Here is a 12,971-nt window from a genome sequence, read left to right on the forward strand (position 1 = left end):
CAGTTCATTACGGTTAGTGATGCTACCAAAGGTCAAATTCCATAACAAATTGACAGCTTCTCTCAAGTCTTATGTATTTGACGATCTTTAGGAATGAAGAGTTATTTTGAAAACTCTCTCACTCAGATGTTGTAAAACATTATTCATACATGATGATTCTTATTTAGGTCTACCTTTTGACTGAATATCTTTATATTATGTACCTCTAGAATGATCTCTCTCTCGGAGAGAGAAAGAGGGTGTAAGTGAGCGAGGGGGAGAGAGGGAGAGATTGTCTCACCTGAAGCGGGGCTTGAGCTCACAAACTGTGAGATCATGACCTGGACCGAAGTCAGATGCCTAACAGGCCACCCAGGCGCCCTAGAATGATTTCTTAAATACAGCCCATGCACTGCAATTCCATACATCTATCTAGTGTGTTTCGATGGCCTCCGATACAATACAATTACAAAATTACAATACAATACAACTACAAAACTCATAATTCCATTTTTTATATTAGTGAGTTTTGTTGTATCTTCTCAATTCACAGTTTTGCTTCTGTCAAGAGATTGATTTAATTAAGAACTATTGGTCCCAAGTTCTTCACAAGTATTTCACTTTCTTCTTTAAAAAAAAATTTTTTTTTAATGTTTTTTATTTTTGAAGGAGAGAGAGACAGAGTGTGAGTCGGGGAGGGGCAGAGAGGGGGGGACACAGAATCCGAAGCAGGCTCCAGACTCTGAGCTGTCAGCACAGACCCGACGCGGGGCTCGAACTCACAAACGCCAAGATCATGACCTGAGTCAAAGTTGGATGCTCAACCGACTGAGCCACCCAGGTGCCCCACAAGTATTTCACTTTCAATGGAAGTTTGTGTATTACATGAAAGAAACAGAGACTCTTATTTTTTAGGTTAAAATACCAATTTGGAGATATTTTATTTACATTTTTCTAGTTATAACTAAATGGACAAAATTATAGTATTAAATAGTACAAAGCATTACTTTGGAGGATTTTACAGTTTTAAATATAACATTACCAGTTGTTATACAATTATAGCATAATTTTAACCATTTTGGGGAGAATCTTTGTTACACTGAAAGTTGTACATAAAGTGTCTAAATGAACAATTCTTGTATCTTTTGTTAAAAAAGAGAACTGTATTAAAATAGCTTCATGCTCTCTTTTATCCTCTTTTGTTGTCTAGGGATTCCCATGATCCTCAATGTTTTGATTGTAGAAATCAGTGTGTTTGCGTTTTGGTTTCATAGCATCTTATATTTAAGGGAATCTTTATATGAAACAAAATTAACAACTTTGGTTTTAATATACTTGAAGATGTAAGATTTATATGTAGAAGAAAAAAAACATATATTGCTTAACTTTTCCATATGTTATCATTTACGAGTGAAATAGAAACTGTGAAAATAGAAATTGTCAATGAATGCCTTCAAGACAAGCTGAAGATACAAAATCGTTTACCCTTAGATTCAGGATAAAACAATCTTAAAACTTCTATGACATGATGTAGTTGACAGAGCATGGGTTTGGGGTCTGACAGACCTGTTTGCCCAGTCCAACTCTATTAGCTGTACATCTTTGAGCTCCTCACCCGAAAGATTATACAGGAGTTTTGTGGAGACTAAATGAGATAATGTAGGAATAATTGCTGGGATGAAGTTAGTACTCAGTAAATGTTCTCCCTGCTCCACATCTCAGCTCAAAGCAGGAAGTAACATTTTCTCATTGCAGGAACATAAAGTGATCGCAACAGATTATAAGCAACTTCCTTTTCATCCAAAGATCTTACCGGTCTTTTTTGTAACATAAACCACAGACCTCAGGATCCCCTCCCCACCGTCTCCTCCTACTCACTTCATACATGATTTCCAACCACTATTCTCTTTTACTTTTGGAACAAGAGAATGGTTGTCTCGGAATAAAAACATTAAAAAACAAAAACTTACAGGGGCGCCTGGGTGGCGCAATCGGTTAAGCGTCCGACTTCAGCCAGGTCACGATCTCGCGGTCCGGGAGTTCGAGCCCCGCGTCGGGCTCTGGGCTGATGGCTCAGAGCCTGGAGCCTGTTTCCGATTCTGTGTCTCCCTCTCTCTCTGCCCCTCCCCCGTTCATGCTCTGTCTCTCTCTGTCCCCAAAATAAATAAACGTTGAAAAAAATTTAAAAAAACAAACAAACAAACAAAAAAAAAAAACAAAAACTTACAATGGAGGGAAGCAATGGAACTAAAAAGGAATGTACATCATCACCGTCAGAGAAAGCTTATATAAGACATGAGTTGTGAATACATACTTCCTATATGAAAAGGCAGTGCCATCATGCAGTTTTACAAGGTAAGAGACCAAAGGAAACCCCACTGAGGCTAAACATTCAACATAGATTTCTTTTGCATCCATTTTATGCTTTTAACTATGGAAGCCTTTGTAGAGGGTGCTAGTTTTTGAAGACAGAATCAGATATATAAGAAACTCAATGTAAAATTATTTTTTATGTTTATACCTAAGCTTATTTTCTTTCAAGTCCCTATTCCACCAGGTAGTAATAATTATCAGTAAGTCTGGGATTTCCCCTGTTTCATGAGGAACACGCTGCATTCCATAGGTCCTTCCTAGGAGGTTCCAAGTACGGGATGGGAGTTGGGAAATGTATTTGTGCGAGACAATTGGCATTAGGCCATCACAGGTATCCAGGCTGTGATCTACTGATACTACATCCTGGTTCCAATGCACCTTTTAGTCATGGTCTACACATTTCACTTTTGGTCTGCATTATCCCACAAAATTTAGGTTTTCCCAGTTCTCTGTGCTTCCTCTAAAATAAGGATTGGCTTTTTTTTTTTTTTTCTATAAAAAGCCAGATAATAAGTACCTTAGGCTTTGCAGATCATGCAGTTTCTGACACAGCTACTCAGCTCTGCCTTATAGCATCAAAGCAGTCATAGACAATAGGTAAAAGAATGGGAATGCCTCTTTTCCAATCGAAATCATTCTCTCCTGCATTGGAAAACATTTTGGGGACTGTCTAAATCTTCCTGGGGCACAAGAGGGCTATGGAGCTGTTCAATACCCCATTTAGAAATGTTTTCTATTCTTACCATTCTTCAACACTGGGCAAGAAATAACCCTGGGGTCTTACTGCTCTCCAGGGGAGTTTTTTTTTTTTTTTTTTTTTTTTTTGCTCTCAGAGTCCCTTCACAGCCTGTTTTTTAGGATCAAGTTTGCCTTCCTGTACCTCTTCTTCTATGAATGGTAGACCAAATAGTTGTGCAATATAACATTCCTGCATGGTGAGGTTATAGGGCTTCTGGCTCAGGCATGCTGCCAATGCCCCTGTCTCTAATCCACCCTGACTCTTCTTCTTTTTCCCCATTCTGCACAAATTTTATCAAGATTTGGGGTGGGGATAGAAAATGGATTCAGACTGAGCACATATTCTTTAAAATATATAGTTAATAATACGTGCTTTGTGCAGAATCATTCAAGGCTTAGACTTGCAAAATTCCAATAAATCCAAGCTTTTGCATCTCAAAGCTTTCTCTGTATGAACAGGGAGAATACAGAGGGTGCACAAATGTAAAAGGTGCTTATGTCCTTGCTCTTGTTGAGACACCAAGTTTAGAGGAAATAGTTAAATAAATAAATAAATAAACTTCCCCTTAACTTAGTGGCTTAAAACAACAATGAATTAATATTTCTAATGGTTTTGTTGGTTGACCAGGTGGCCCTTCTGCTGGTATTGGCCTAGGATCAGTCATAAAGTTGCATTTAGCTGGTTGTTGGCTGGGGTCTGTGCTCAGCTCAGCTGAAACATCTGGGACAGCTAGGTGTCTCTTTCTACATGGTCTTTCACTCCAGGCTTCTTCACAGAAGAAGCATAGCCTTGGAAGGGACATAACATTACTTCCACTATATTCTATCGGTCAATACAAGTGGCACAGTTACCCCAGATACTCCAGAAAACAGATTTCACCTGATTGGACACCAGGTTGTGAATGCTGTGCCCTGCATAAAAGTATCCTGCCAAAGGACAAGTAGATCTGAAATGCAGACTGGGATCCATTCAGCTCATGGATGCTCTGGAGTAGATTTGCATCTACTATGAGGAAGGGGTCATCCACTTGCCAACCCAGGTACCTGTGGACTCTTCCTGCCCATAGATGAAATTTTCTAATTTACACAAAATACTGTTTAGGCTGCTAAGAGAGGTCCTGTGAATCAAATATATACCGTATCTCAATGAATGCTAAAATCTTTATCACAGAAGTTAGCTAATCATTCCAAAGCTGTACAGAGTTTTCAGTGGGGGTCAGGGGTGGGGGTGAGGTGGGGAGAAGGGGAAAGGGAAAGAATTTGGATGTTGTTCCTGGTTTACCTCCTCTCCCTTTTCACTCTCAGAAGTGAAGCCACATCACCAGACCTTGGGGGGATGTGTCCCCAAAGATTCTCCTTAATCCTTGAGAAGATGTTCCACACAGGTGATTCCTCTGTCCTCTACTCTTCTCCTTCTCTGTCATTTCTAAGCCCTTTAACCTCTTTCTATGGTATCTCCATTCCCATTCCCCTTTTCTCTTTTATTCACCAACTGTTCCAATTGAAATAAACAAACTTCCTTCCCTAGCAGTGATTTTTTTTTCTAGCAGTGATTTTTTTGTGTCAACCCCAAATGTCGTTACATATCAGGAACCCCTGTCCCTAAAACTTTGCAGAGGCACAAAGTGTGATGTGGTCTTAGAGTCTGCTGAAACTGTTGGGAATGGAGAACAGGTACATTCTGATTTTGTGACTAGATGTAGAGAAGGAGGTATGTTGATGAGATCCTATCTCGGGTAGCAAATTATTTTTCTGTTAATAAATTAAAAATCAAAGACACCAAAAAAACATAATTTCCTTCAAAATTCTCCTTCTAATATGCATGAAAAATCAACATTTCTCTGTAATTACAATGATGCTATTTCTTTTGGTCTAATGCTTTAGACCTATTATGCTACAAGAACATCCCTAGCTTCTATGATATGTTATTTAACAGTTTATCATAACTTATTGGGCAACAAATGATATCATGTGCAGGTAGTGTCTCTCCATAGTTCTCTCTTCACAATATTGGAGTAAGGAGGGGGGCAAGGACCAAGGGAGGAGGGAAGTTTATTTTATGACAGTGCACTGGAATTAAGAAATACCAAGGTTATCTGGGCTGATTTAGGAGGTTCCATGGGAGGCTAGGGCCTTCAGCTGGGCTGGATGGGATTTGGAGAAGTGAAGTGAGACACACAGATTTTCAGAAGTAGGAATCTGAATGTAAGGAGAAGGTAAGGTAAGAGATCTGACTTTTCCATAGTAAGGGCACATTCTACTTCCCTATTTCTAAAGTGTCAAGATTTTAATCAAAATAAGCATGCTTTACATAAAGCATGTTTTGGTAACAAGGATTAATATTTTTACAAATAGGAAATGTTAAATCATTAATATATTTCCTATGATTTGTCTTTGTGATATGATTCTTCTGCTATCATCATTGTTTAGGATCTTGGATGCCTGATACAAAGTAGTTTAATAGAGCCAGAAGAATATCATTGTAAACGTTTCAACAGATGAAGAGAGAGAACACTAAAGAATGTGATCATCACAGCATGGTTTGCAATAGCAAAATTAGAAAACAATCTTCATCATCCAATAAGTGACTGAATAAATACATTCATACAAAAGGAAAGCATGTTGCAAAAAATGAATTTATTGACATGGAAAGATAAGTTAAGTAGAAAACTGTCTACCAAACAAGATCCCAATATGACCTAGTTTTTATTTTAAAAACATGTTTCTGTCTCCCCCTATATCTTCCATTCCACTCTCCCTAGTCTTTCAAAAGTATCTGGAGAGATAAACAGAAGAAAAAAAAAGGGTCTGGCAGTTAGCACTGATTCATCTACATGGGAGGAATTTGGGGATGTTTCCAACTGGCTCCTTTTAGTTTATCTGTATTTTCTCATTTTTCTAAAATAAATATGAATTGATTTATAATTTAAAAAGTCATTTTACAGAAAAAGATCAATTAGGAAAGAGTGAGTCAGGGACACCTGGAGTACATATCTAAGGTCAACATCATGCAGGACTATCACTATCTTTTCCCAGAAAAAATCCTTTGATGCCACTGTCAGAATTTGAGCTAGCTAGATTGAATATTAGCCTGACTCAGCATGGTATTTCTTTTTGCTCTTATGCTAATGCTTAAAAGCTTGAAACTCTGCACTCTACCCAATCCATTTCATCAAATATTTATTGAGCACCTACTATGTGCCAAGCATTAAGGATACAAGAGTAACAAGACATAGTTCTGTTGCAATTTAAGTCAATAAGCACACTCACAGAAATGTGTACCTCTTCGAAAGTCCCAGATGGTTGTTCTGTTGCTATTCTTGAGGCGGGGGGACCCTCATAGGTCATCTTCATACAAGATACTGTCTCAAAAAGTTCGTACTAAAAATAATCTCTTCATGTTTTTACTGTTTTAACTCTTATTTTAAACTCAATGCAGAATTATGCTGAACAGTTATAAAAAAAACCCCACATATTTGTGGCTCTTCACTATGATACCAACACTATTCTCCTTTTAAATCAATAGCCTTTCAATTTTTTTAGTAGAAATTATTTCAATCTGTTTAGTCTTTGAGCCAAAACTCTCAATTTGACTTTGAGATCCTGACTGGAGACTCCAGTTTCCACATAAGGCAAAATTGTTTTTAAAGGCTAAATCAGGCAGGCAATATGTTTCAAGCTCAAGTTGCTAAGCCCAGGGTAACCAACAATTAAACAATTAACAAACTAAAAACATTTAAAGTTGGACTTAGTGAATCTTAATAGTACACTGTATATTATAACTAATTTTATGAATTAAAATTTCTCAGTTAAGTGATTCCCATTCTTTCATCTTTGTTTTCCATTAATTGTTATTCTTATATCCAGAGGATTTTTTTGCATGACAATTATCATGGAATTTACATGCATCAGTGTGTAAAGGCACTTGGTGATCACCTTTTACCATTTTGAGAAAGAGAAAATTTAAGCCCAGAAGTAAAGTAACTTGTAAGAGTATAAGTTGCTTTGTGTAGTGACTTTTGAAAGGATGATAAATGATAACTGATAGCTATTGTTACTAGATGCTGTCCCTCAAATTCTTAGTCTATCATTCTTACTTGCCCTAGATTATTTCTCCATACTGTTTGGTTAAACCATTCTTTGGACTTGTACTCTGTGTAAGACATTAGGCATAATGGGTTTTTCATGGTATTTAATGGATCAATTTATTAATTTAACAAATATTTATTGAGTACCTACTAAGTGTTACATACCAGTCTTGGCATTAATTTAAATGTTGACAAAAATTATTAAACAGTATTATTTTAAATCTATATACATAAGAATTTTACAGCTAATTCTCCGTGTGTGTGTGTGTGTGTGTGTATGTATGTGTGGAGAGAGAGAGAAATGTTTCTTTCCTGTATGAATCATCTTAATTTTCTATTTTAGCTGCCATCACATGCCAAACATGTAGAATTACAACAACCTTGCTTCTGAGAAGCATGTCTACACTAAGTTTCCTGCGTTTTATTTCATAAAGAAATACTAATTTCTCCTTTATAAAACAAATTCTTTATTTCATAATCTTTAAATAGGATGATACTTTCAAAAACCCTTCATCTCACTGGATTTAGGGCATTAAACGTTGCAGCATCATGCTTTCTTTTCTGGGCCTGCAGCATTTGAATTTTATTGTAAAGTAAAAAACTTTTATTAGTTTTAAGACTTTGCTTTCGGAATGAAATGAAATACTATGTGCAATGCTAGTAGATATGCCAGACCCAAACAACGCTGCTTTCCTTGTTTAAATTATCTGTCTCCATTGTAAAGCTGGCAGTCAATTTTTAGGAACTCCTGATTTTTATATTTGTTCTGTTCTTTTTTTACCCCTCATGCAGTATTTTGGTCCTATTTGCTTGCTCTCTCTTTTTGTAGATCTGCTCTAGCTTCTCTTTACAGTTATTATTTGACTGTACTAGTCTTGCTGTCAATGAATCTCAGTCCTTGGATTCCAAATTGCTTTTCTATATCCATTTGCTCCGTTCTGCTCTTGTTGGTGAAAATTGTTGCTCTTTGCCTGGTGGGACATGAAACTCTCATAGTCTTTGGCTCCTCCCTCATTCAGAGATGGGTGGTGCAAGAAAAGAGATACAGACTCCGTGGTTATACATTTAGGATTTCTCCCAAATTTCCCAAAGACTGAGACTTTAATCTCCATCTAGAAGCAAACAACAAAGAAAATGGCAGAACCTCAAAAAAAGCGGGGGGGAGGTAGGGCGGATTTGGGTAGGTAGTATTTTCAGCTCTGGATCTAAAGACAAATATTATCAAGTTAATATGGTAATACACATAAGCAGTTCCTGAATGTTTTGCGGGGGAGAGAGGGAAAGCTTAAAAACTGCTTGCAGGTACTGATATTAAAATATCACAAGCACAGAAAGGTTCCTTGATGCTTGCAAAATAACTACAATATACAAGACAAAAACTAAAGTGTTAAATCAGATTCATAGCTGTGGTATAAAATAGTACCATGGATGCTAAGCCCAGTGTCAGACTAGCCACGTTCTAAAGTTACACCTACTGATACTATACTAACCAGTATTTCTAAATTTTAATTTTAGGTCATATGTAACACTAATATGCCAATAAATAGAAACCATAAGTGTATGTGTCAAAATACAGGAGGAAGGCCAGAACTAAACTACACAAAAACCTGCCACCATGTAATTAAGCATGCCACTAAAACATTTTCGGCTATTTCTATTTCTATTCCTATGTACATTGAAGATAGAGCCAAATACTGGATGAGTTTATAAGAAGATATAGAGGTCATTTTTTAAAGTTTTGTGGTGGGGGCGCCTGGGTGGTGCAGTCGGTTAAGCGTCCGACTTCAGCCAGGTCACGATCTCGCGGTCTGTGAGTTCGAGCCCCGCGTCAGGCTCTGGGCTGATGGCTCAGAGCCTGGAGCCTGTTTCCGATTCTGTGTCTCCCTCTCTCTCTGCCCCTCCCCCGTTCATGCTCTGTCTCTCTCTGTCCCAAAAATAAATAAAAAACGTTGAAAAAAAAATTAAAAAAAAAAAGTTTTGTGGGTTTTTTTAAATATTTTTCCCTGAGAGAGAGAGAGAGAGGCAGAGTGCGAACAGGGGAGAGGCAGAGAGAGGGAGACACAGCATCTGAAGCAGGCTCCAGGCTCTGAGCTGTCAGCACAGAGCCGGACGCCAGGCTCGAACCCACAAACTGAGTTCAGGACCTGAGCCGAAGTCTGAGGCCTAACCGACTGAACCACCCAGGTGCCCCTAGGGGTCATTTATAAGTCCTGGTTTTGGGTGTGTCAATGTTTGTCATAACAGAAGAAGGCAGGCTGAAACAAAGTTGTAAATATCATAAAAGGAAAAAAAAATACTGTCTAAAAAAAAAAAAAGATGTCTTTAAAAACAACGGCAAAATCCCCTATCTCCCTAGAGTCTGCATCGTCACCCTCCCAGTAGATGAGCTTTCAAGCAAACCTCCAGGAGAAGCAAAACCTCTCCAGGAAACCCGTGTCTTTGCAAACAAGGACAGCAGGTTTCTCTGTACTGTCGCTGCTCGCTCTCCCATCTGGGAATCGGTTTGCCTTTCTATAGCAGCCCAGGAAGGGGTGGTGCGCCCCAAGTTAGCAAGGCTCTGCCAAATACCAGAGGCTCTTCTTTGGAAGAGGGAGGCTCCTCCTTTGGACGGGAGGCGCCCCTACCAGAGCGCGCGCTTACAGAAACGGAAACCACTAGCTGCGCTGAAGTGAGTCAAGTGATGAAATCAAGACTAGTACATGGGAAGGAAGCTCACCCAATAGCTCACGAACCTAACTGGTGACAGAAGCTGCTGAACCTTGCTCGAGGAAACCATACGAGACAACAGTTGCAGCCGTCATGAGGTGGCTCTCGGGGGGCACTGGCCCCCCCACCCCCCGGTCTCCGGGCGGTGCACCCCTTCATTTTGGCGAACCTTAGAGAAGGGAAGACGTGTGTGAGGGCAATCTAGACCCTCTGGTTCCCCAAGGACCCAGACCGTGTTCTGGTTACAAGGTGCCCACTGGCACCAGGTCCGTGCGGGACTCCTCAAATGTAGACGGGCGGAGGCACGCGCCCCTCTAGGACAACCAGCCTCGCCGTCTGCGGAGAGGGAAGCCGCGCGGCGGCTGCGCTCCGCCCGGACGGCGCCCCCACCCTGCGCGCGCGGTGCTCGGTCCTCACCTGGAGCGCTCAGGTAGGGCTTGGGCGGGGCAGGAGGCTGGCGCGCAGGCGCGGGACGGGGGCCTCGCCCCTGCCGACGTCGCAGGCTGGAGCTCACCTGGGAGACTCCAGGAGGAAGCGGAGCCTCGGTTCGGCCTCTCCTGGCAACGCAGGAGGCCCAGCGGGAAGGCAGGAGGCGGCGGCGGCGGAGGAGGAGCTGGACTGAGCGGCAACAGTAGCGACAGCAACCGGAGGCGCCGCCGCCGCCGCCACCTGCACCTGGCGCCCGGCCCACGTCCAGCGCCCGCCCGGCCGCTGCTTCCCGCCGCCCTGCTGTGCCCACCCGCCAGGTAAGCGGGCGGGCCGGCGCTGGGGCCGGGGGCGGGGGCCGGGAGACCCTGGGCAGACGGACGCCGAGGTTCACGTGGTGGGGAGAGGGGTACGGTCCCGGTGGCCGGTTGGGGGTGGTCTCGAGAGCGGTGTTTCAGTTGCCCCTCCGGAGGGGCCGAAAGGGGCGCCCGAGGCCGGGGCAGGTGGCGCTCCGGGGGTAGCCCTGTCGCCCCTGACAGTCTCTGTAGGGAGGCTCCAGAGGATCCGGACCGGGGCCCGAGTCCTGGTGGCCCGCAGCTTGACCCTGGGAGAGTCTCCCGGAGTGCGGGGTCGGAGGGGCCGGGCCAGGCGCGAGGTGGCCGCGTTTGCACGCGGGCTAACAGGTTGCTGGTCTCCTCTCGCCCCCGTGCCGGGTGGGGGGAGCAAACCCGCGACGGGAAAGGGCATGGCTTTGCCAGGCAACTTTCCCAGCCGGACCCCAGACAGTCCTAGGCTGGAAACCGCGGCCGCCCGAGCCATTTAAATGGTTTCCGAGTGGTTTGGAAAGCGCTCTGTGGTCGGGACGCGGACATCCCTCTGTCTCTGTCTGTTTCTCTCTCTCTTCACTTTTCCTGGTTTACTCCCTAAGCCAGAGCTGCGCCCACTTTCCGGTTTGATCGAGTAGAGTTATTTTCTTCGTGGCAGGAAGAAATCCAACTGCCACTCACCAACCGCACACCATCTCGTTAAAGGACCTGTTGACTTAACGACCTGCATATCGCGGCTCTGGTTTGCCTGTGGCATATGACTCAAAGGTTCAGAAAAACTTTGTTTCAGGATCCTGCCACGTCTGAACCTGGGTGTGCCAGGCCCAAATTCCTTTCCCTGCCTAATTAGGCTTTTCTAAAGCTTAAGAATTGAGGGTGAAACTGGTGCTTACCTTATAGCCTTTTGCTTCCTTCTCCCTCAAAACTCCTCAAAAACACTTCACTTCAAACTCTTCAAATAACTATTTCTGTTTTTAGAACCCCATAGGTTAACAGCTTTTCTGATTTTTAGAAAATGTTATGAAGCCAACGTAACTTGTTATAAAAGTTATAATACATATAATGAAGACACTTGCGTTCAAATACTGTTGTGGAAAAATAAGAAAGTTGCTGCGTTTTCATTTGAGAATTTCTGCTTGTGGGAGAATGTGTTGCTTCATTTACTGTGTACGTTTTCTTTGAGTCTGTGGTTAAAACACATGAGGTTAAAGTCATACCCTACAATTAGAATTCTTTAAACTTAACTTTTACTTTTAATATCTGAAGTCTAGCATATGCACTAAACATTCTGAACAGTTTATTTGTACCAAGCATCTTTCTTTTTATATCGCTTTAACTAGTATTTTTACATAGAAGTTTCTCATAATAAATGGCAATTCCATTGCCTGCATTTTACTTCTATCTTCACTGAGGTTTAAAAATGTATTTCAAACTGCACACTTAACAAAATGCCTTAACAACTCATAGAGGTGCAATTAAAGATACATGACAACCACACAAACAGGACGTGATTATTAGTGATATTTTCAACCAGTGCCTTCTGCTTATGTCAAAAGAGCCTGGCCTGCCCTCTTAATCTCATCTCCATACAGAGAAATACCTATGCTAAATATTCTTTACAAATTAGGTGTAGGTGTTGTTCCCTGAGTTTAGAGTATTAATTTAAACCTCATTGATTATTGAGCCAGATGTTTCTAGACTACCTTTACTCTTAAGGGAGAAATGTGACATGTTTGCATTAGAGTAACAGTGTGCCTCAGTTAAATTATCTGTAAAATAGAAAAAAAATATACTTCCCTAGATTAAGGTAATGAGGCCTTAAATCAGGAATCTCCTCTGCCCCTACCAATCTCAAGATCCTCTTCTCAGTTTGGATAGTCAATCCATCCAGTTCGTGATAAACCAAGGCTGAGGGAGAGATTCTAATTTCAGTTCACCCAGCAAGTTAGTGGCATTATTATTATTCCAAAGACTTGACTCAAGAGTCATATTATCTTTACTTTTCACCACCCTCACTCTCACTTATCATAAGATGTTTATCTTTTTGTCTTTTGTATAATTTGTAAGGCCTTTGTAAGTACAGAATACTCCATTGTTCTTTGTCCAGCTCTGATTTACCCTAATTTCTACTTGTCCAGAGGATGCCGGACTCCAGGGAGAGTGAGTGAGGATGTCACTCTTCTTCTCACATGTGTATTGAAGATGCCATGTGGATTGAGATTTTTAATCCTTTCTTGGTTTTTCAGAGCCACAGTTAATTTTTTGAGTCAACATGGACAACACAACTTAGTCTTCTGATCTTTTATTGTATTGGCTTAAAATATATTTTATAAGG

The 12,971-nt window shown here is 41.3% G+C and overlaps 1 protein-coding gene across 1 annotated transcript in view; it reads left to right on the forward strand.

Annotated features, from left to right (window-relative positions):
• Nucleotides 1–9,933: 9,933 nt before the first annotated feature.
• GALNT3 (polypeptide N-acetylgalactosaminyltransferase 3) overlaps nucleotides 9,934–12,971 on the forward strand; it is a 44,296-nt gene continuing 41,258 nt past the window's right edge. Inside the window, exon 1 of the mRNA XM_047085290.1 lies at nucleotides 9,934–10,630. The gene's annotated coding sequence lies outside the window, so the exon portion shown is untranslated. The remainder of the gene's footprint in view (nucleotides 10,631–12,971) is intronic.

Source organism: Lynx rufus, unplaced genomic scaffold (genome assembly GCF_022079265.1).
Source record: "Lynx rufus isolate CCGP_SWC_20201006 ecotype Redwood Valley unplaced genomic scaffold, mLynRuf1.p SCAF_2, whole genome shotgun sequence".
NCBI classification, from domain to species: Eukaryota; Metazoa; Chordata; class Mammalia; order Carnivora; family Felidae; genus Lynx; species Lynx rufus.